Source organism: Siphateles boraxobius, unplaced genomic scaffold (assembly GCF_051911475.1).
Source record: "Siphateles boraxobius isolate OS27281-9 unplaced genomic scaffold, OSU_SipBor_1 41, whole genome shotgun sequence".
Lineage (NCBI taxonomy): Eukaryota > Metazoa > Chordata > Actinopteri > Cypriniformes > Leuciscidae > Siphateles > Siphateles boraxobius.
In genome coordinates, this window is record NW_027509042.1 from 42,495,045 (window position 1) to 42,520,000 (window position 24,956).

General features: G+C 45.2%; 1 long non-coding RNA gene across 1 annotated transcript in view; it reads right to left on the reverse strand.

The window, feature by feature from the left end:
- Nucleotides 1–24,956, reverse strand: part of LOC143707095 (uncharacterized) — a 62,040-nt gene that overhangs the window by 4,806 nt on the left and 32,278 nt on the right. The window contains exon 2 of the long non-coding RNA XR_013193077.1: nucleotides 8,310–8,410. This is a non-coding gene — a long non-coding RNA (uncharacterized LOC143707095). The remainder of the gene's footprint in view (nucleotides 1–8,309; nucleotides 8,411–24,956) is intronic.

Here is a 24,956-nt window from a genome sequence, read left to right on the forward strand (position 1 = left end):
ATGCTTTGAACAACTCAGAACGTCAGTAATAGTTCATCATAACATCCTAATATACATCATATACCCGCTATATTGCTATTCATATCAACAGAAAAATATACCAGGATAACCTGGCTTGTCTCGAGGCTTTGCTGGTAATGATATGCTAAAGCCCGACGCCACGTTGACCTGATTAGTTTGTGACATCAGAAACACCAGCGATTCCCTTTCGAGAGGTCTCTCCTGTTGCGTAAGTAGCTTACGCTATGGGAAAACTCCTTTTCTCGAGAATATTGAAGTCTTTATGTAAAACGCATTGCAGCTGCACAGCTGACAGCAATGAACGAAGGAAGCTCGGTCATTGGCTGTGCTGCGGCAACTTGCTCGAACCAATGACGGGGCGACTCTGAATGCGCGACCAATGAGCGCGCTTCGCGCCCGCGCGCGTCAGAGCCCGTCAAGATGGGCGTGGCCAAGAGCTATTTATTGGGCGCCCCGTCATGAGAGTTCTTTAGATTTAATCTCCTTCAGTGAACACCTTCTTCACTGGATCCTCCGGATTATTGAAGCCTTCGCCGCCGTCGAAAAGCATACCAGCGGGATTGCAACGAGGACGCCGGCACCTTCAGCCGCCTTCGAACGCCATCCTACTGAGCCATCCGGCGTGCCACACACGCAAGTATCTTTACATCTGTTCGCCCCGCGACACTTGTAAAAGAGCAAATTTCTGAGGCGTTGTTTCAAATGCCTTCCTGCGCGTCGTGCAGAGACCTTCTCCCGGACGGGGATCGTCACATCATCTGCGCTCGCTGCCTGGGCCGGGACAAACACTCAGGCCGCGAGTTTTACAGACACGGCGCGCACTGTTGTAATCACACACGCGCCCATTCACTCAGCCGCTCAGCGCGCGCCCGCGCCTCTGAGAGCTACGAGCTCAGGCGATTCGCTGGCCGGGTCCCTACGTCACAGCGGCCCGCCCCTAGCCTGTATTCAGCCCATATCTGTACACGCAGCGGCATGGGTAAACATTCCAGATATGTCGAAATGGGTATTGGATATAGTAAAGCACGGATACTCGCTCCAGTTAGCTCACAGACCACCACGTTTTACGACTGTGGTCGAGACGAAAGTGAGAAAGGAGTGTTCACATGTTCTACGCACCGAGGTGCGCAAACTAATAGAAAAGGGCGCTGTGGAAACTGTTTCCCCCTCTATGAGCGAGGAAGGTTTTTACAGCCGCTATTTTCTCGTCCCGAAAAAGGTTGGCGGTCTCCGCCCCATCCTAGATCTCAGACACCTGAACAAAGCACTAATGATTCGCTCGTTCAGAATGTTAACAACCAAGCATATCCTCGCGCAAGTACGCCCAGGAGATTGGTTTCTCTCAGTGGATCTGAAAGATGCTTACTTTCACATACCAATAGCGCCTCAACACAGGCCGTTTCTGAGATTCGCTTTCGAGGGACAGTCTTACCAGTACAAAGTACTTCCGTTCGGCCTGTCCCTGGCTCCCCGTACATTCACGAAATGTATGGATGCAGCACTTTCCCCCTTGAGACGAAGGGGAGTGCGAATACTGTATTATCTCGACGATTGGCTGGTCCTAGCACAATCAGAGAGTCAGTTAATAACACACAGATCTTGGATTATCAGCCATTTAGAATGCCTGGGTCTAAGAATCAATTTTGCAAAAAGCATACTATCTCCCAGCCAGAGGATTTCTTTCCTGGGAATAGTTCTAGACTCGATGCAAATGACAGCGCGTCTCTCATCAGAGCGTGCGCTCACCATCCGGCGCCTTGCAACATCATTCAGGGCGGGCGTGCGCGCCCCGTCAAGCGGTTTCAGAGGATGCTCGGTCTCATGGCCTCAGCATCGGCCGTACTCCAGCTAGAATTGTTGCATATGCGCCCTCTCCAACGCTGGCTCAAGAGCCGCGTCCCTACTCACGCGTGGCGTTCGGGCCACTTTTTAATCAGAGCGAACCACGGCTGTATAAAAGCCCTGACGCACTGGAAAGCCGCCGACTGGTACCAGTCAGGCGTGAGTCTGGGTGTGAACACAAGGAGAAAGATGATAACGACAGATGCCTCCAAAATAGGTTGGGGGGCCCTTTACGAGGGCAGGCCTGTCTCCGGCTTTTGGTCAAACCCGGAAAAGCGCTTACACATAAACTGTCTGGAGATGAAAGCGGTCGCTTTGGCTCTCAGAGCCCTGCTTCCACATCTAAAAAACGAACACGTCCTGGTCCGAACGGACAACATGACGGTAGTGTCGTACATAAATCGCCAGGGTGGACTCAGGTCGAGCTCCATGCATTCAATGGCCAGGAGACTCATTTTATGGTCCCAGCACAACTTGCGCTCGCTGAGAGCAGCGCATGTGCCAGGTGCGCTGAACCAAGGGGCAGACATGCTATCCAGAGACAAGATTCTCCCAGGAGAATGGGCTCTCAACCCGCTGACGATTCAGTGGTTATGGAAAACCTTTGGCAAAGCGGAGATCGACCTCTTCGCCTCCAAGGAGAACGCGCACTGCTCTCTTTTCTTCACGAAAAGCACGGACGCACTCGCCCAGAGCTGGCCGAGCCGCACCTTATATGCCTTTCCCCCGATCGCGATGCTGCCACAGGTCATCAGTCGGGTCAGAGAGGAGCAAAACGCAGTGCTTCTGATAGCCCCACTCTGGAAGAACCAAACATGGTTTCCAGATCTGATGCAAATGCAATCTGCACCACGGCCGATTCCACTGAGGCCGGACCTCCTCAGTCAGGCCAGCGGGATGATATTTCATCCCTGCCCCGATCTGTGGGCCCTTCATGCATGGCCCCTCAACGGGTTCCCAGGAATCTCACGAGCGGAGCACTAAAAACCATCGCTGAGGCGCGGGCGCCCTCCACGAGATGCTTATATGCTCAGAAATGGAAAGTGTTCAGTGACTGGTGTAATGCCAAGGGCCTGAACCCTGAAAGATGCAAGATTACGAACGTACTCGCTTTTCTACAAGGGCTTCTGGAGGCGGGCCGCACCCCCTCCACGCTCAAAGTATATGTGGCGGCCATCACAGCGTCACACGACCCTGTAATGGAACGTCCATTGGGAAGAAACGACCTAATTATTCGTTTCCTAAGGGGCGCTAGGAGGATGAACCCTTCACGCCCCCCCCAGTGCCGATCTGGGACCTAGCTACTGTCCTAGACGCTCTTAAGGGGCCCCCGTTCGAACCACTCCGAACCGTGCACCTTAAACAGCTCTCGCTTAAGACTGCGCTCTTGCTGGCACTCGCCTCGGTCAAGAGAGTGGGCGACCTGCACGCGCTTTCGACAAGCGCTGCCTGCCTAGAATTCGGACCTAACGACTGCAGGGTCGTCCTTAGACCGAAACATGGGTATATTCCTAAAGTGCTCACCACTCCCTTCAGAGCACAGGTTATCTCCCTAACTGCGCTGTCGTCTCCAGCAGACGAACACGACGCTAATCTACTCTGCCCCGTTAGGGCTCTCAGAGTGTATTTGGAGCGTTCTGCCCTATTCAGACAGACAGAACAACTGTTTGTATGCTTTGGCGGCCGTACGAAAGGTTCCGCCGTTTCAAAGCAGAGAATCTCTCACTGGATAGTTGAGGCTATAGCACTGGCTTATGAAGCTAAGGGACTTCAATGCCCCTGGGGAGTCAAAGCACACTCCACCAGGAGTGTGGCTTTTTCCTGGGCATGTTCGAGCGGGATACCGATCGACGATATTTGTGCGGCGGCAGGCTGGGCCTGACATTGCATTTCAATGTACTATCAGCATGATGCTAGTTGAACTACGAGTTCGTATCTAGATTATGTATGTGCTTGTGTCACACTGAGCGCCTTCTAGCCGCTCTGTATTTTTTTCCCACATATAAAGCTCGTCTCTGCCGGCTAGTTGGATGATAACTTTGCTTTTCAGCTCAGGCACCTGCCTCTGGCTATCATAAGGTGAAGTTCAGCATGCACGGCGTTTTGCATGGTGTTCCCATAGCGTAAGCTACTTACGCAATAGGAGAGACCTCTCGAAAGGGAACGACTCGGTTACTAACGTAACCTCGGTTCCCTGAGAGGAGGGAACGAGTATTGCGTAAGCTGCCGTGCTTGTGCTTGGTTAGTTCGCTTCAGTCGTTTTAACCTAAAGAACTCTCATGACGGGGCGCCCAATAAATAGCTCTTGGCCACGCCCATCTTGACGGGCTCTGACGCCCGCGGGGCGAAGCGCGCGCATTGGTCGCGCATTCAGAGTCGCCCCGTCATTGGTTCGAGCAAGTTGCCGCAGCACAGCCAATGACCGAGCTTCCTTCGTTCATTGCTGTCAGCTGTGCAGCTGCAATGCGTTTTACATAAAGACTTCAGTATTCTCGAGAAAAGGAGTTTTCCCATAGCGTAAGCTACTTACGCAATACTCGTTCCCTCCTCTCAGGGAACCGAGGTTACGTTAGTAACCGAGTCGTTTCAAACCGTGTTTTTGAGACTGTCTTTGGTCCTCAGCAATGGTGTTGACTTATGAATTTGCAGATGGTTTGTCTTAAAGCATATTAAAAACACCACATAGACACATAAACAACATTAAAAACCATATTTCCCCCACAGGGGTCTTTAAGTTATTTCGTTAAAATTGTTAAAATGTTATATTTGCAATATCCAAATTCCCTGTATACATCCACACATGCAAAACAAAACAAGTTTTGAGTCCTATTTTGGACTATTTTGGTATTTTGTACGCTAAAGCTAAAATTGTTGCATGAAATTGTGAAGAAGAAAAACAGATTGTTTGAGGAATATCAGTTTCAAGCGCTGTAATGAGTGAATCTGACCGCAGAGAAATGTAAAATAACTGTCAGGCCCACATTGCTATCCTTCTTTATACTTAGCAAGCAGGTGAGTGACAGGTTAGACAATTATTAGTTTGACTGGCTGTTCACGTGCATCACAAAACCAGCAAAGCCCGAAGGACAGAGCTCTCAAAGCGCAAATGTAAAACGAAAAAATTCTACACATTCATTAGTACCTTATAAAAAACCATTAGAAAATAAAACCCTTGCCTTCAAAGGGATAGTTCACCCAAAAATGAAACTTCTGTCATTAATTATTCACCCTCATGTCGTTCCAAACCCGTAAGACTTTCGTTCATCTTCGGAACATAAATTAAGATATTTTTGATGAAATCTTTCTTTCTGTCCCTCCACTGACAGCAACATCATTGGCCCAGAAAGGCGGTAAAGACATCATTAAAATAGTCCATATAACTACAGTTCAACCTTAATGTTATGAAGCGACGAGAATACTTTTTGTGCGCCCAAAAAAAAATAAAAAAAAATACCGACTTTATTCAACAATTTCTTGTTTTCTGTCAGATCTCCTACGCTATTCGCGCAGTAACCCAGAAGCGCTGTACTGTGTTTACGTTAATAGCGTAGTATTCACTAATACTAGCTAACATTTATGTAGCTAACGATAATCTAACGGCTCAAACATTGCAGTTCATCAACGATAAAAAGTTAAAAATATAATTGATTTGAAACATAAATGTTTTGTACTGCCACTCTTGACCAATTTAATGCATTTGAGAGCTGATGATGACAGATTTTCCATTTTTGAGTGAACTATCCGCAACGTGATCCTTGAAACTATAAACACTCTCACACACTGAAAAATACAGAAGAGGGAGGAAAGCGGGAAAGGGTGAGCAGTGAAAAATGATATCGACTCTGGTGGCGCTGACAGATAGAAGCTGTTAACAGGGGGTCAGAATTAGTCTCTGTCGGCCGCAGTCGTAAACCTGACCCCTCATTAGACAAAGGGACAGGCCAAGGAGCTTGGAAACACCTGGAGAGAGCTGTTAGCACAGGAGCAATTCCCATTAGCAACTGCTGATGCTAACCAGACAAACCCTGACCTTCTGGGACAGAACAAAACTCAAATTACCTGGAAGGAAATTAATACTTTCATTCAGCAAGGATCCATCTATATATATATATATATATATATATATATATATATATATATATATATATATATATATATATATATATATATGCTTTTCTAATTATTATCAATGTTGAAAAAAGTTGTTTTTGTATATGCTGTCTCATATATATATATATGAGATTTTATTATGTTTTAAACACAAACTTTTTGCTTTGCTTAGTCATATTTGACTGTCAATCTCTCGCTCAGTTCCTTTGCTGTGTGTGTGTTTGCATGGATGTAGGTTATGTATAAGAGTGGGCTATAAAGTATCATCTGCTATAATAATGCCTCCCACACATCAATTATCATCCATAAGTGGTCTTAGTATTGAGTAATTAACATTTTTTCGGCTGCTCATCAGTCTGTGAAGTGTCTGCAGCAGATCCAGAGGGTTTGCTAAGTGATCAAATCTGAGGTTGTTTCAAAACAGATCAATTTTCAGATGAGCTCTAAAAAATAAAATGACAAAAAGTAGCAACATAATCTCTGACCTATACTGCAAAAGTCCTTTCAAAACTGTAATATTAGATTCAAATATTTATGATTTGAGGGGTTTGTGGCATAAACACTGCAGGACGTGTTACTCGCTCGCTGTTTAATAGTTAGATTTGAGAGTTTAAGAATGAGACGCATCTTTTTCGCCAACACTTGACCAATTAATACTAACACTTACTATTCTATATATCTATTAAAAAAATTAAAATTAAAGAATAAAACCCTTGCTATGTGTACTGTGATAGACTAACTCAGACTTGTCACAGCTCTTGCATATTGCTGGCCTATTGTTAGTTTGATTGCTTCTATTGCTCTCCTCATTTGTAAGTCGTTTTTGGATAAAAGCATCTGCTAAATGATTAAATGTAAAAGTAATTCCTAGCTATTTTCTAAAACGGAGTAAACACTGTATCCATAATACTTTATCTCAAAAAAAGCAATTCACTTTCGAGTTTGACGTGACAATGAAATTGCTTCCAAATCCCTGTCAAAGCTAGTGTTACCTTTTTCTTTTTGCCTTTCAAAAAAATGTTAGAATACACAGAAACAACTTGCGATGTGAGAGGCCACGGGGAGCCATCACAGCCTCCTCACACACAGCATGCAGAGCCGCCGTGTGGATGCTGGAAGTGTGTGTCTGAGAGAAATGACACTAACAGAATCATTTCACGCTTGGTTGCACTCGCTCCCAGACACACAGATGCGCGCGCACACTCGCACACACACTCGCACACACACTCGCACACACACACACACACACACACACACACACACACACACACACACACACACACACACACACACACACACACACATACACACACACACACACACACACACACACACACACACACACACACACACACACACACACACACAGTAGTGTTTCCATGTTTTATGGGGACTTTCCATAGACATAATGATTTTTATACTGTACAAACTGTATATTCTATTCCCTTACACTAACCCTACCCCTAAACCTACCCATCACAGAAAACTTTCTGCATTTTTACATTTTCAAAAAACATCACTTAGTATGATTTATAAGCTGTTTTCCTCATGGGGACCAAAAAATGTCCCTACACGAACAAGGATTTCAGATATTGCCATCCTTATGGGGACATTTTGTCCACATAATGTAGGGTTTACCAGGCCACACACACACACACACACACACACACACACACACACACACACACACACACACACACACACACACACACACACACACACACACACACACACACACACACACACACACACACACACACACACACACACACACACAGGCTCTGTTCCAAAACATCACTATGTTTTGAAAAAAAAGCTGACTAGCAGGGTTATTGTAGCTAACTAAAACTATGTATATAAAAAAAATTTCACTATATTTTAAATAAAATCAATGTTAACTGAAAAAATAAATACTAAAACATGAAAAAACGTAAACGTATCTTATTTCAACTAGTCATAATCAAAAATAATGAATAAAATAGTCTTTCTAATTCAGATTTACTGTTGTAGTCATAATGATTAAATACTGAATGAATTGCAATGTAATAAAGAGCTTATTTCAATGCATTCTAGGATTCTCCATAAATGCAATGCAATGCTACATTCAAATTTGTTTAAAATATTGAATCTTATTAGTTCCTGTAGATGAACTTGTAGAGCATGGGTTTGCGACATCGATGTTTGATTTCCAGGGAATACATTATTTGCAAAGTTTTAATGTAATTGCATTGGATTCTGAGGGATCATGCATTTGACCCCTTAAAATCCTGCCTATGTAATAGCTCTCTAGGTTTTGAAACAGCCCTGTTCTGTCTGCTCTCCCCACATACACTTACCTATATTCACAAGGATTTCCACTTACCCATCACCTTCCTACTTTGCGTATTACATTTTCCAGCACATATGAAAACATAAAGCGATGGAGTACAAGAGTGCACTGTAACAGAGAAAATCAAAAACCTGAAGATTAGAGATTAAAAAAGAACAACAGTTTGTCGCAAAGTGCAAATATCATGCCAAATGCACATAATCTGTCATCTGACCTCTTGTTTCTCAATTATGGCCAACATCATAAAACATATACACACAAACTCTCTCGTAATGCGGTGTTTGAGCTTGCCGTCTTCATGAATGGAGTTAATTGCACGTGAAAATTACCATCAGGCGCCATCTGTTATGTAAATGCACTGTGATCGTTTCCTTAAGCACTTGCCAAACATTTATACCGCTAAAGTCATGGAGGATGCATCACAAACCTGCAGCAGAAAAGGGTCAGTTTCATTGAAACCATTAGCTTTATGTGTTTGCGATAAACTTCTGTTTCAGCTCGAGTGCATTTACAGAGATTGGGTTAGACGGTTCATTTCTGACTGTGCAAAAATGTCCCAATATTGGATAAAATACTAAAGTCACGATTTTTAAAGATGGAAATCTTTATAGCTTTCTTATTTATCACAAAATCAGAATTAAATTAAAAATAAGGGTGAATTTTATAAGGAATGGAAATATTGTTATTGCTAATTAATTTATAGTTTACAGCTCCCTTGTGTCTTCAATATCACTTTCCACTCTGTTAGTATTTTGTAAAAACTATTTTAACTGTCAAAGGGCAGTTCAGAATGACATCATCGTGGAGGGAAGTGACATCATTTTGGAGGGAAAAATCAATATCACAAACATCAGTATCAAGTATTAGCAATGAGTTTACTTTCACTTCAATCCTGCCAAAAAACAACACTGTTTGCTAAAAAATCACAGAAATCAGTTTGATAAAATAATTTTTTTAAAGATTTGTTAATTGAATAATGTTATTATTCCTCCTGTATCTCTCAATCTCTGAGCAATAACTAACTTTGGCAATGAAAATAATCATGTAAGTACCTGAGACTGACTAGAACACAAAATACAACATAGTCATATTCATTTTTAAAAGATTACAAAGTGTTTCAGGAATGGCGCAGATAAAGTCAGATGTTGGATGTGAGCAGTGTGTGAGCAACACGCCACCTTGTGGTATAAATCAGACATATAGCGAAATAAATGAACATCCACACTGAAGGAGAGCTGTCAATCATAGCTGAGTCTCTAAATATCCCTTACATAACTCAAGCTGGAAATGCTGAGAGACGATCGCATACATCTTGCAACAAAAAACAGCGTTTGACGTTCTCTTCAAAGAGCAGATAGACAATATAATTAGAGTGCCGAAACCCTAATGAGTGTGTGTTTGTGTATGCGTCTTATCTGTGGCCACAGAGCTGTTAAACAGAACCATTCCTTATTTTCCATTATTCACCACGAGACAAAGCGTGCCTAAAACAACCAGGCTGTTGTCACTTTAATTGCCTTTCCTCAGGCTGCCTATTATCATATAAATAGAGATCAGTTAGTGCAGAAGACATTTCCTTCCTCTGAGTCACATGTCGAAGTGCTTTCTCGCGACTGTATAAATGCACATGTGTGTGAAGCACCCATCAGCCCAAAGGACAAAGATTCCTGTGATGCCAAAAAGCACAGTGTGTGTGTGTGTGTGTGTGTGTGGACATCGAGTGAGACGCCCACTTATTAACCTTGGTTTGACCTCTGCTTTTGATTATGTGCAGAGAGGAATACCAAATGATGAAGAGCAGCTGCTTATTTCTTCACACAGATTTAGGCCTTCACTATCTAATAGAAGACATACAGTAAACGTCTGTTGTTTTTCTATCTATCTATCTATCTATCTATCTATCTATCTATCTATCTATCTATCTATCTATCTATCTATCTATCTATCCATCCATCCATCCATCCATCCATCCATCCATCATCTCTTTTTTGGGCTTTGTGCACGTTACGTTTATACAATAACAATGTACAAAAAATTGAAACGTTTTTTTTAATTATTTTCGTGTACAGACAACGTCACGTATCTGTGAAAACGACTAAAAACGCTGTATTCTGCTGCCAGGCCAGTGTCGATGTCACTTTGTAAAGAAACACTACACGCCCATAGTTCATAACCTCACGGATTTTTGTAGTTTACACAGAGTTGATAACGGTGTAGTCTTCAAAAACGTGCACTTTGAAACCTGTTTTCAAAAGCTTGCATTTTCAGGCGCCCAAAACAATGTTTTCGTGTAAATGAAAAAAAATTTTTTTACCGTTTTTATCCTGTGAAAAGTAAACTGAGCTTTTTGAAACCGCTTTCCCAAGTGGATACATTTGTAAACGCTGTTTTCGCGTCATGGTGGACTGTGAAAACGGACGCTTTCGAAAACCACGTTTAGTCGTGACGCATATTATACCAATAGATATTCATGTTTGTACCAGTATTGTGCCTGTTATGTGCTATTCCCTTTCACACTGTTGCTAAAGATGTTACTTTTTTTACACTCTTCATATCACAGTCCTGCAAAGGTGACAAAATTTTCTTCGCAATTCCTGTCCTGTGGCAAAACATGAGAGCAATTGCTAAATAAAATGATCCTGCCAGAAGAATAGGATGAGGACTTTATTATGTCCTGCTCCTGTCTAATCTCAGTAAACTTCAGGAGTAGCAATAGGGATGAACTGGATAAACTTTAGAAAGGAAGTTAAAATCCACATGATTGTTTTTTTATTTTTTGAAATAGAAAGGCCTGAAAAGCATCTGATGATAAATTCACTCTAGCAAACAGAGTAATATATTAGTATTATTGTATGTGCTGTCAGGATAAAACATCATGACATTTAACTTGTTCAGCAGGGGTTCGATTTTCCATATGAGCTGTAAAATTAAAGCTCGCCCTGAGCTGCTCAGAGCAATCAGCACTCTACTTATTATGCAAACAGGAACATTGTGCAGATTTAGCCAGAGGAGGAGCGTTAACACACTATACAAGAGCGCGGGAAACAATACTGGTGCTTATGGTCAGAGAAACACTGCTTTAAACAGGGGCAGTCTCTGGATATGTTCAGGATACTCACGACTTCAACTGTATACAGTATGTCATTTTCTGTATAATCCCTGAATGACCTACTATACTTGCCAATATATGTCATATACCAGTAGAGCACAATGCATTGCACTTGACTTCTATTTCCACTGTGACCAAGTAAAATCAGCTAATCGATTCTAATAACATTAAAGCTCTTTTGTCCACTTTCCATCCAGGGGAGGGTCTATGGGTGGATAAATGTATGGGTTTTTTCAGATATTTCAGTCTAATGGACAAAATAAACATGTGCAATTTACATAAGAACGCGCTCAAAAACACAGAGGTCATCAGCTTTCATTTCTGCTCTGAAGCCACAAGACCAGCCGAACGCTGTGAGTGTGTGTTAGAAATGTTACGAGTGTGTGTTAGCTTGGTACGTTTTTATCTTCAAACCAAACAAAAAGTTTAAATCTAGAATCTAGAGCTCTTCCCATAATGTTTACGCATTAGGTCAGTAGACAGAGAGTAGAGGGTCTTTTGGGGCTGTTTGAACACAAATGTGTTTTCGACTCACTCAGGAAGTGGTTGAAAGTGGACAAACTCAAAATACACATTTACTTGTATTTAGTGTTGTCCACTTGTGAATCGACTGAAAGATCGACCGAAACACATTTTAATACCAGGTGTAAACATTAAGGACATTAAGGACACAGCCTCACTAGGATGTAGATCTGTAGGTATCCGCTTGTAGCAGATTATAATTAATATGTATTCCGTGCACATTGTGTTATTTATTTAATGTATGATGGTTTTATGTATACTGTTTACTTGACTCTACGTGGCCTCGTTAATTCCCCGTGGGGACAAATAAAGGGTTTTGAATTGAATTGAATTGAATTACTAATGCAACTCAACCTTTATTTTGGACATGCCTTGGGCAGGAATTATTTAAATGAGAAATATTGTGACGTGTTTGTTCCAGGAAGAAAACTCAAGACTACAATGGAGGCGTTTCAGGGAGTTCAGAAACACTGACAGTGATATAGAGAATAACTCCCGCTGGAGGGACTTTGGGATTTGGAACTTTGCAGAGCTTTTTCATGCTAAAACAACAACATATATATATATATATTTTTTAAATAGGACCCCTTTAAACTTGTTTTTCCAGTTAGTATAGCCAACAGCTTTATTTCAATTAACAAAGATAATTTCGGACAGTTCTAGGTTTTGTTTTATTTTACAATGAGTATAGGGCTGCACGATATTAAAGAAAAATGCGATATGCGATAACTCGAAATAACGCGATAATCGATATGTGATACAATAATGCTTAAAGTGTGTAAAGTAAACTTAAATTATCTTTAAAATATATTTAAAATGATATAATTATACAACCAACATGCATGTTTCATATTTTTGTGACAAGAAAACATCGCTACAGCTTCTTAAAGTGAACATTGAGTCAACAGTGTTTTACTGTAGCGTAAGAAGTGTTATTTTAACATCAGTGTAAACCACAGGGTTTAGGGTTTCAGGAAGGCCTACATTAGGTTCATTAAACAACATAAACTGAATAATCAAATTTAAAAATAAAACCTTGCTTAGTTTTCACTGTATGAATTTAATATTTACTGATTCTTATTAAAGCTACTTAAAGTTATTCAGCCAAGAGCAGTGAGTGATTTTCTCTTTGTCTTTTATGCATGACCCCAGTTATTGCAAGCCGTTGCGATATGCATATCGCGATATATACATTTGTGATATTTCGATAATTTCGATATATTGTGCAGCCACTGCAGTATATACTGCACAGTATGCAGTTAGCAGTACACTACATTCACCCTAGTGAGAACTCATCATCACACACATGGACACACAGATTTTGGCACAGAGCAGCTTCAGTCAGCATGTGAGAGAGCATAAAGAAGGCAGCTGTGACGAGAGAGAAGGTTAAAGATATGCAGCCCAGGGGGAAAGAGAAATGCTATTCAGTCACCACTCATTAGCTTAATATTTCCCCAGCATGATTACAGCAATCACTGTCTGTCCCACTCCGACCCCACACCAAAATACCCCTCGCTATGACGCTTGTGCAACTGCTCCATTTTGTTGTCATGGAAACAAAACTATTTTACCCCCATCAGCCCGTGGTTTCTGCATCTAAAGTGTGCATCTCGTGTCCTCTGAAACAGAACGTTTCAAGGCTCTTTTAAAGCAAAGTAATGATGCTATCCAGATTTCCTACCCCCCATTTTAAGCTTGAGCTACTGAAGTCATATTTAAATCTTCTTGTCATCTCGTTCTCTCATATAAATGCTCCTCCATCCTCCCCATTTAGATAGCTTATCATCTGAATGTCAAGCTGGTACCTACAGCTGAGCTGACTCAGGAAAGTTCAAGAGTTTAAAAGCTCAGTTCAACCGCCAGAGAGAAACTACATCAGTCCCTCACGAACATAGGGAAGGTTAGAGAGCTTACAGTGCTGTTACAGGTCTCCATCTCATTGATTTGTACTTCAAAATGTGTTTAAAGGTTGTGAATTGTCTTGCCGCCACTCAATACTCAACAATCACCAGATGATGTGGATCAATTGAAAGGAATGGAAAAAACAAGCTGAAATACTATGCAAACTGAACATTAAGGAATTCAGAAATTCAAATAAAATTTTCATTTACACTTATATTATCATGCTAACAATACAATTTACGGAGATGGAAAATGCTTAAATCAGAACAGAATAGAAAATAAAAGCTTTTTTTAATTTGTCGCAAAATGTAACTATATTATCACCCAGCTTATATCGTTATACAAGTTATATCATATACTGTATATATATATACATATATGATATAACTTGTTCAACTTGTTGAACTGCAATCAAGCAGTTGAGATTTGCTATAATACAGTATTTACTTGCATGTATGTATGTATGTATATATATATATATATATATATATATATATATATATATACATACATACATGCAAGTAAATACTTTATTATCTCAACTGCTTGATTGCTTGCATTGTAGCAAAATGTAAACTAGCGGCCAAAATTGACATCTTTACCCTTTATTCAAATAAAAATTTTGTAATTATATTGTGTAGTTGTGCTTGGAGTCAAATTTTTTATTTGTGATATTAAGGCCAAATAAACATGCCAAATTATTCAGAAATAATGTTTGGCCAGGCTTTCATACAAAGAAATTATGAACCAATGAAATATTAATAACAAATAATGTTGTTGGCAATGTTCCTGTGAGCTTTTCGTTTTTCTATGCATTTTTTTGCATAGTAAAATAAAACCTGTAGCTGTAGTTAACTTTTTTGTGCAAAAAAATGATGTCAGATAAATTCCTTTGCCAAGTTTAGTGTTTTGTTCTTCCCTTCAAACTATATTTACAAAATATGCAACACACATTTACCTCATATTTTGATGGTTTAATCAAACTTCTAGGTGCATTGAAAACAAATATTCCCTCCCGACATCACTTTTGGGCACTAATATTATCACACAGCTCTAATCTGAAAAAATCTGAATCACTTTATTTTACTTGTTACACGTTAAATTTTCATCAAAGTCCCATATATAAAATCTTTGGTTTATGTAGTAACTATAAATTATGCATAATTACATGAAACTAAACCAAAACCTAATTCTATAGTACATGTAGTTACTTAACATTACAGTATAATTAGTGTAACAAGGACACCAATAAAGTGTAACCAATGCAACTATTAGCCATGAAGATATTAAGATATTATAAAAATGAAAAATGCTTTTAAAGATGATACATATTGCGATAAATAAATCTAACATGACTTGACATTTCTAAGACATTTGAATACCAGTGTTTATACTGTGCATATTGCAGTAGATACTGTATTATTGTAAGACAGTCTTGTAACTGTAATACTCGTGTCATATCTAATGTTTATTTAATATGAAAGGAACACTGTAAAAAGTGTTTACAGTTCCCTTTCGAGTGAACTTGCGCTGCGTCGACGACGGTTTGGGAACGCCCCTGCGTGATTGCGTCTGAAGCACGCATGTCAAGTAGTCCAACGGCGAGAGTGAACGTCATGGGCGGATGACGTCACGACCACTAAAGGATAAAAGCACATCCGGTCTGACCGGCATTAGCTTCTGTGCCTCAGCAAGCGCTCTATGTTGAAACTGTCTGTTATATTTACTGTTGTATTGTCTGTTCTCTCAGTATTTTATGGCGAAATAAATGCAATCATTCAAATTGTGTGCTTCTCCCTGCCAGCGTTATTTAACGGGTGGGGAAATAGTCGGGACACAGATCTTTCTCTCAGGGCCACTAAGGAGACCACTTAGTGGCCACTGAGAGGCATTTAAGGCTCAATCTGGCTGAAATTAAAGATAAAGACAAAGCCTTTTTGCTGGATGCCCCACTAACGCCTCCTGGTCTCCTCGGCGACTCCGTAAATACAGTCGTCGAGAGGTTCCAGGAGGCCAAGAGACAAATGTGTAATCGATTCGTATCGATGCATCGATTATACAGCCGACGATTCGATGCATCGATGCGTCCGCAAGAATATAGATTAATGTGTTTGTTTTGCCGCCTGTCTATTTTCAGCATCCGCTCATATGCGTACAAACGATTGTTGTTATGCACTGGGCTAACGTTAGTTAGTCCCCGAACTAAACTGCCAGTGTGAATGCACCCTCAGTCACTTAGTCGGCGAATTCCAAGCTAGCAGTTACTAACGTAAACAAACAGGCGCTAATGTGTACAAAAGGCTACTTCAACAGCTTACTTGAAAAGTCTAGGGTGCTTTCACACCAACTCGGAATGGGCACGGTTCGCATGAAAAATCGCTAATTATGTACACGCTGTCTGTCATGCGGACCCGAAAGCAAACTGGGGTACCAGACCCGAGACTGCCTGGAGGAGGTGAGCTGAGTTCGGTTGCACTCGAACCGTGCCGCGGCTCGCGTGAATGTGAAAGCATCACGGACTCGGGTGAGCATTTGTTCAGGAAGTAAGTGACCTGCGCATGCTTTTTACTTAATAGATATCATGTAAAAATATCGATTATTGAATCGTATCGAATCGAATCGTATCGCGGGGAATTCTGAAGTATCGAAAATAATCGAATCGTTGGCTTCAGAAATCGGTATCGTATCGAATCGTCATGTAGGCTCCGATTTACACCCCTAAAGGAGAGGCATTCAAAAAATACCTCCCTCGCCGGTCGTGGTCGCCAAGGCTGATATATCGGCCATATTTGGAAAAATATGATTATGATTATTTTTATTTGAAAAAATATGATTACCAGTGCGCACGAAATTACCAGATTACTGAGTGCCCTGTTACAGTGTTTACTTCCATTTTATTCACATATTCATATATTTTTAAAAACAATAACTTTGTGAAAAATACTGTAATAGGATTGCAGATTCAAGAAGTTGCCATCTAAAGTATAAGCATGTTTATTTTAAGGATTTGTCTTCTAATTTATTTTTAATTTATTAAATATTTATTAAAATAATTATAAAGTATATATAAAAATATCGGCTTTATATCGGCCATCCTACTCTCTAAGATATCAGCATCGGCCATCAAAAAACCAATATTGGCCGACCACTACTCCAGGGTCCCAGGTGCTTATGACCCATACAGGCATTCGTAAGTCTGGCGTTTGGGTATTGCCGTTCCCAAAGCTTCGTCGATGCAGCGCGAGTTCCCTTGAAAAAGAACGTCTCAGGATACGACTGTAACCCTAGTTCTCTGAGAAGGGAACGAGATGCTGCGTCGCCCTGCCATACTTCCTGCATTCCTGTGATCGACTTGCTTTGGCTATATCGAAGCTAATGCCGGTCAGACCGGATGTGCTTTTATCCTTTCCTGTTCGTGACGTCATCCGCCCATGACGTTCACTCTCGCCATTGGACTTGTTGACATGCGTGCTTTTCCTAAAGCGTCATTGATGCAGCGTCTCTTTCCCTTCTCAGGGAACGTCCTGGTTGCGTATGCAACCCACCGTTCCCTGAAGGAGGGAACGGAGGACGTAGTCGACGCGACTGAAATGGGATCACGCTAGGGAGCCTATCATCTTCGAGTATTATTGAACGAGCCAATACACATTGGCGTGCGAGATTTGCATCTCACACTCCGCCCCGCAGCGCGGGTATAAATACGGAAGTGGATGCACGCACCATTTGCTTTTCGCTGAGGAGCCGAGCGTAACTCGGAGTCAGCGGTGGTCCAGCGGTAGTGGCAAGGGGACTACGTTCTCCGTTCCCTCCTTCAGGGAACGGTGGGTTGCATACGCAACCAGGACGTTCCCTTTCAGTCGATAACGTCGGACGTAGTCGACGCGACTGAAATGGGATCAACCATTGAACACACCACTAACGCTGCCACCTTCCAGTGCCTAGACAAAAGCCTTCTGATCCTCCCGACGTTCTAGCGGAAAAGGACAGGGCTTAGGCCAGGAAGTCGCTGCTGTTCCACAAGACCCACTCAGTTAGACTTGGTAACACTGGGAAAGCGTGCCCAACATTGGAAGGAAGGGACGCTGCGGAGCCCAACCAACCCGAAAGGGGGGGGGAAATACACATATGAACTGGGCGGAGAGCCGGGCAGTATAACATATGGAATGTCACTGGGGTGGCTCCAGCCTAGAGAGGGGGGAGACACACCAATTTACAGTGACGGCAGGACTCTGCCAAGGGAAAGACACGGGCTCACCTTGGGGAGCCGTATCGTGGAAGAAAACACATATGGGGTCGCCGTAGGGACCGCAACATATGGACCCAGCCTAACACAGGTTCCACACTGCATACGAGTGGTAGGCCTAACACCAGACGTTCCGCCACGTCCGACGTTGGGGGGGGTACGGAGGAGCTCAACAGGTTCCGGACAAGGGAATTCCACCGGAGCGAAATGGCGCACGTATCCGGTCCGTAAGAGGGGAATGGCGCAGCAAGCCGACACTGAACCGGGGCTCACGGTGTTACTGGCTTCTATGAGAAGAGAGCACACGGGAAGCAACCGGCTCGACACGTAGGCTATAGAATCTAGCAAACGTATTAGGTGTCGCCCAGCCCGCAGCTCTACAGACATCTGTCAGCGAGGCACCCTGCGCCAACGCCCAAGAAGCGGCAACACTCCTTGTGGAGTGAGCTCGCAGTCCGGGGGGACAGGGTTCACCTTGGGACTCATACGCCAAGATGATGGCATCCACTATCCAGTGGGCCAACCTCTGCTTGGAGACAGCCTTTCCCTTCCGCTGACCTCCATAACAGACGAAGAGCTGCTCTGAGGTCCTAAAGCTTTGCGTTCTGTCCACGTACAAGCGCAGGGCGCGAACGGGGCAGAGAAAAGCCAGGGCTGGGTCTGCCTCCTCCGGGGGCAGCGCTTGCAGGTTCACCACCTGGTCCCGAAAGGGGGTGGTAGGAACCTTGGGCACATATCCAGGCCGGGGTCTCAGGATAACATGAGAGTTAGCCGGCCCGAATTCCAGGCACGATTCGCTGACCGAAAATGCGTGCAGGTCCCCTACCCTCTTGATGGAGGCCAAAGCAAGTAGGAGAACTGTCTTTTGGGACAGAATTTTTAACTCTGCTACCTGCAAAGGCTCGAAGGGCGGTCTCTGCAGTGCGGTTAGCATCAGAGATAAGTCCCAAGAGGGTATAGAGGGGGGGTGAGGCGGATTCAACCTCCTCGCTCCCCTCAGGAACCTGACGATCAAGTCATGCTTCCCCAGGGATTTCCCGTCTACTGCATCGTGATGTGCGGCAATAGCGGCGACATACACTTTGAGGGTGGAGGGGGACAGCCGACGCTCCAAAGCCTCTTGCAGGAAAGAAAGCACGGAAATGACCGAACACCTTCGGGGGTCTTCTCCTTGAGAAGCACACCACTCAACGAACAGTTTCCACTTCAGGGAGTAAGCAAGCCTCGTAGAGGGGGCTCTCGCTGACGTGATGGTATCTACGACTGCCTGTGGTAGACTACCTAAAACCTCCGCGTCCCGTCCAGGGACCACACATGGAGTCTCCAATAGTCTGGACGCGGGTGCCATATGGTGCCCCGTCCCTGAGAGAGTAGGTCCTCTCTCAGAGGAATAGGCCAGGGAGGAGCTGTCGAGAGGAGAAAAAGTTCGGGGAACCAGGTTCGGTTGGGCCAATAAGGGGCAACTAGCAAAACCTGCTCCTCTTCCTCCCTGACTTTGCACAGTAGTTGTGCAATAAGGCTCACTGGGGGAAACGCATACTTGCGGAGGCCCCGGGGCCAGCTGTGAGCCAGTGCATCCGTTTCGAGGGAATAAAACAACTGGTAATGGGACGAGTCCGGAGAGGCAAACAGATCTATCTGTGCGGCCCCGAAGTGGTCCCATATCAGCTGGACCGCCTGGGGATGGAGCCGCCATTCTCCCGAGGCCACAATCTGTCGTGAGAGCTCGTCGGCGGCACGATTGAGCAGGCCAGGGATGTGAACGGCACGAAGCGACCTCAGATGCTTCTGACCCCATAGGAGGAGGTGGCGGGCGAGTTGTGACATGCGGCGGGAACGTAGACCACCTTGGCGGTTGATGTACGCAACGGCCGCAGTGCTGTCCGTCCGGACCAGTACGTGCTTGCCGAGCAGCGTCGTCCTGAGGCGTCTCAAAGCAAGGAGTACTGCTAACAACTCGAGGCAGTTGATGTGCCAATGCAGGTGGGACCCCGTCCAGGTGCCAGCTACTGCATGCCCGTTGTACGTGGCCCCCCAGCCAGTGTTGGAGGCGTCTGTGAAGACCACAGCATGCCTGGACACTTGTTCTAGGGACACACCGGCCCGGAGAAACGAAAGGTCCGACCACGGGCTGAAGGTTTGGAGGCAGGCCGCGGTGATTCTCACAGGGAGCGTGCCTCTCCGCCACGCCCACCTCGGGACTCGGTCGCGAAGCCAGTGCTGGAGTAGTCTCATATGAAGCAGGCCGAGCGGCGTAACTGCGGCTGCGGCTACCATATGCCCCAGGAGCCTCTGAAACTGTTTCAGAAAAACCACTGTTCTGCCCTTGATAAAATTCAGGCAGTTCAGCACCGACCGGGCGCGATCCTCTGTGAGGCGCGCCGTGTGTTGGACCGAGTCCAGCTCCAAACCGAGAAAAGAGATCCTCTGCACAGGGGCGAGTTTGCTCTTCTCCCAGTTGACCTGAAGACCCAGCTGGCTGATGTGCTGGAGCAGCAAATCCCTGTGTTCGCATAACAGCTCCCGAGACTGAGCTAGTATCAGCCAGTCGTCGAGATAGTTGAGAACGCGAACGCCCTGCTCTCTCATGGGAGCGAGGGCTGCCTCCGTAACTTTCGTAAAGACACGGGGTGACAGGGCCAGCCCGAAGGGTAAGACTTTGTACTGATACGCCTGACCCTCGAACGCGAAACGCAGGAATGGCCTGTGTCGCGGCAGGATGGAGACATGAAAGTACGCGTCCTTCAGGTCGATCGCTGCAAACCAATCCTGGGGACGGACACACTGGAAGATGCGTTTCTGCGTCAGCATTCTGAACGGGAGCTTGTGAAGGGCCCGATTCAGGACTCGCAGGTCCAGGATTGGTCGTAACCCACCCCCTTTCTTGGGTACAATGAAGTACGGGCTGTAAAAGCCGGCCTTCATATCGGCTACCGACACCGGCTCTATCGCGTCCTTCGCCAGCAGGACCGCGATCTCCGCGCGCATGACAGGAGCAGATTCGCCCGACACTGAAGTGTGGCGAATGCCACTGTACCTGGGCGGACTCCGGCGGAACTGAATCGTGTAGCCGAGCCTGATGGTACGGAGGAGCCAGCCGGACGGGTTGGAGAGCACTTTCCAGGCCTCGACGAACCGAACCAGGGGGACCAAGGGTAACACAGGCATACCCGGGGTGGGGCAGCGCGGTGGAGGGCAGGGACCCGGCTCGGAAGGCCCGTGGGCGGCCCGAAGCGGGGTCTGAGTGAGCCGTGCTGCACTTACCTGTCTCCACGGGGCAACAGAGGACGGGAGAGAAGGCGGATGACCGGGTCCTCGACCGCCTCGTGTTGCGGGCTGGCGAACAAGAGGGGGCTGGGGGGAGCAAGGCTGTTCCACAGGGTCGCAAGCCGCCAGCCTCGCCCTCTTGGGACCCAGGGACGGAGAAATTCGCTCTTCTGACAATTGGGGTACCACTGGACTCCGGAGAACCAATGGTGGAACGGTAACCATCTGAAGAGCTAGTCCCCCCATCCCTGGGTGGCCTGTCTCAGGAACGTTTCTGACACTCGCCCCCTGGCTGGGCGGTGACTGAGACAGACTGGGCGGCCTGTCTGCTGCTGGTTCTACGCTGGGGCCTGGGTGAAGGCTGTTGCGGAGACCCCGCGGAACCGGAGGCAGCGGCAGGGGGGCGCCCTCGGCGACGAACGGGCGGAGGGACTATCCCCGGCGGCAGGGTGGAGGCAACAGCGGGCCGCCGGGATAGGGTGTGTCGGGGAGCCTCCGTCTGAACCTGGGTGGCAGAGAACTGTTGGGCGCAGCTCTCCGCCACGTCGCCGAACAACCCAACCTGGGAAATTGGGGAGTCCAGGAACCGAACCTTGTCCGCATCCGCCATCTCAACCAGGCTGAGCCAACGATGGCGTTCCTGGACCACCAAAGTGGACATCGCTAGACCGACCGCACACGCCGCGACACTCGTACCCCGGAGGGCGAGGTCAGTGGCGGTGCGGAGCTCACTCACGAGCGCCCGGTCCAAACTACCCTCGTGCATGTCCATGAGTGTTTTGGCCTGGTAGACCTGCAACAACGCCAAGGCATGCAAAGAGGAAGCGGCTTGCCCGCAAGCTCTGTAAGCTCTGACCGCCAATCCTGACGCGAACTCACAGGCCCGCGAGGGGAAACAAGGATCCCCCACCCAGGATGCAGCGGCCGTTGGACATAAAAGAGTCGCAACAGACCACTCCACTGGAGGGATAGCCTCAAAACCCTTCATCCGCTCCTCCGACAAGGGTAGTGAGGGAGGAAGAACTACTCAAGTCGTTTTCAGCAGTAAAAGGTGCCGTCCACGACCAAGTAAGCTCTTCATGCACTTCGGGAAAGAAGGGCACTGGGGCGGCGGGCTGAGAACCAGCACGGCCCGCCCCGAGATACCAATCATCCAACCGAGACTGAACAGGACACGGTGGAGGGTTCCACTCGAGCCCGACAGCCTCGGCGGCCCGTTTCAGCATAGCTGATAACTCTGGATCCGGCTCGGGCAACATTGAACTCCCGGAGGGAGACAACGCAGCCGAGTCGTCATCTCCAGACATCAGCTCACCCTCTGATGCTGCAATCGACATCCTGTCCCCCAGGGGAGCCCCGAGTGGAACCGCTGGCCCACCCATTACAGATGGACCAGCAGATAACACCGGAGGCTCCAATGGTAGCAGTGGAAGGGAGGGGTGAGGAGCCCACAGGGAATGGTTACCGGGCAGGACATCCAACACTACCCTCCGGTCACCAATCCCATGCAGCACCCGGGGGTGGGGCATGGCAATGGGCACTCGCTCTCCGCGGACGAAGGCGAGTCTCGCCCTCAACACTGCGACAGTCATGTTCCCACAGTGAAAACATGAGCTGTCCACAAAAGCTGCCTCAGCGTGCTGTAAGCCCAAACACTTGATACAACAATTGTGACCATCAGAGAGAGACAGGGAACGACCGCACCCAGAAACGCACGGGCGGAATGACATCTTGAAAAAGACGCAAACGCACCCGTGTTGCTCTTTTAGGAAGTGAAAACCTCTCACCAGTGCCGGAGCACACAGGGGAATGACCGCGGCAACACTGACACAGGAATGTGCCAGTGAAGCACTCACTTTCTCGCCCTCAACCGACCGTCAGACAAACAAACAGAAATTTGGTTGCTGTGAAAACAGCAGTTGAGAGCTTGAAGCTCGCGATCACCGCTGCACTCGCGCTGTAACCACCGACACCAGGAGAGACTTCCCAAAGAAGCGCCGACACACTCGCTCGTTGTACAACAACACTCTTCAGATCCAGACATGAAGCTCGGCTCCGAAGCGAAAGGCAAATGGTGCGTGCATCCACTTCCGTATTTATACCCGCGCTGCGGGGCGGAGTGTGAGATGCAAATCTCGCACGCCAATGTGTATTGGCTCGTTCAATAATACTCGAAGACGATAGGCTCCCTAGCGTGATCCCATTTCAGTCGCGTCGACTACGTCCGACGTTATCGACTGAAAGGGAACTGGGGTTACAGTCGTAACCTGAGACGTTTTACAGTAACCTAAAAAAACATTTAGATTAGCAAAAATGTGGTTTTATTCAAATAAAAAAAATATAATTTGAATAAAAGTCAGAGTTAGATGATGTAGGAATAGATGCTAGAATTACATGAATAGAGTTGTGCCTTTCATTGTGAGTCTACAGGACTGCAAAACAGTAAAATACATCCTACAGCTCAAACACACAAGACAGAAGCTTTTCTTGACCATCAAACTCAACGCCTCTATTGCTTTTCTTTTAAACATGCCCAAGAAAAAAACTGCTGATGGCAAAATGTGATGTAACCAACTAAAAAAATAGGTCAGAGCAGAGCGTGGAAAAATACTGGAGCTTGTTTACATTTAATTTATGCTTCCTTTCTTTGCATGCCTGAAAATATATATTTATATAGAGGAGGCAGAGGCTGTCTGCCACACTTTTTAGCACAAGAAAGATATTGAACATTTTCACCCCTAATGCAAAGGTAAAAAAATATATGTGGGGCATGTTGTCACATAAAGTGATTTGTCCCAATGGAACAAAACAGCTATTGACCAGCTTACTGTAGGTTTTCAGTAACATTTAAACAGTAAAACTATTTATGAAAGGGAAAAATACCAAACTATGGTTTTGCCAGAAAACTGTAATTACATAAACTGTATAAATTTATCGTATTTGAAACATGAGTGACAACTTGAAGCAATAATAATAAAAAATCATTTATTGAAACAAAAACACTACAAAACTAAATGTTGTACAGAAAGGTACATGGACGAAACTTCAAACTTCCCTCTTTTATCTTCAAACACTTCTAGCCATGATAGATCGACACAGCAAGGTTCAAATCAACATTTCTCTGAGCAATATTTCCTGTCACATTATTTTACATGTCATAATGTCAAAGACAAATGGCTTTCCTTCCCAACAACAGTGCAATATTACAGTAAACAACTCTTTAATAGCAGCCACATTTGGTCAAGGCAGATTAAGTTATAAGATCATTTTTAACCAGGCTTAGATGGGTCCTAAAAGTGTTTTAGTGCTTTACAAGTGTTTAACAGATAATAAATTTGTGATAGAAACCACAGGGTGTGTTATGCAGTGAACACACACTCACATTTCATTGTTGTTATAATTAAAAGCAGCATCTCCCCCAGGACACCGCATCAATGAGTTAATGAGCTTTACTGCTATTGAACGAGTGTGTGTGTGTGTGTGTGTGTGTGTGTGTGTGTGTGTGTGTGTGTGTGTGTGTGTGTGTGTGTGTGTGTGTGTGTGTGTGTGTGTGTGTGTGTGTGTGTGTGTGTGTGTGTGTGTGTGTGTGTGTGTGTGTGTGAGAGAGA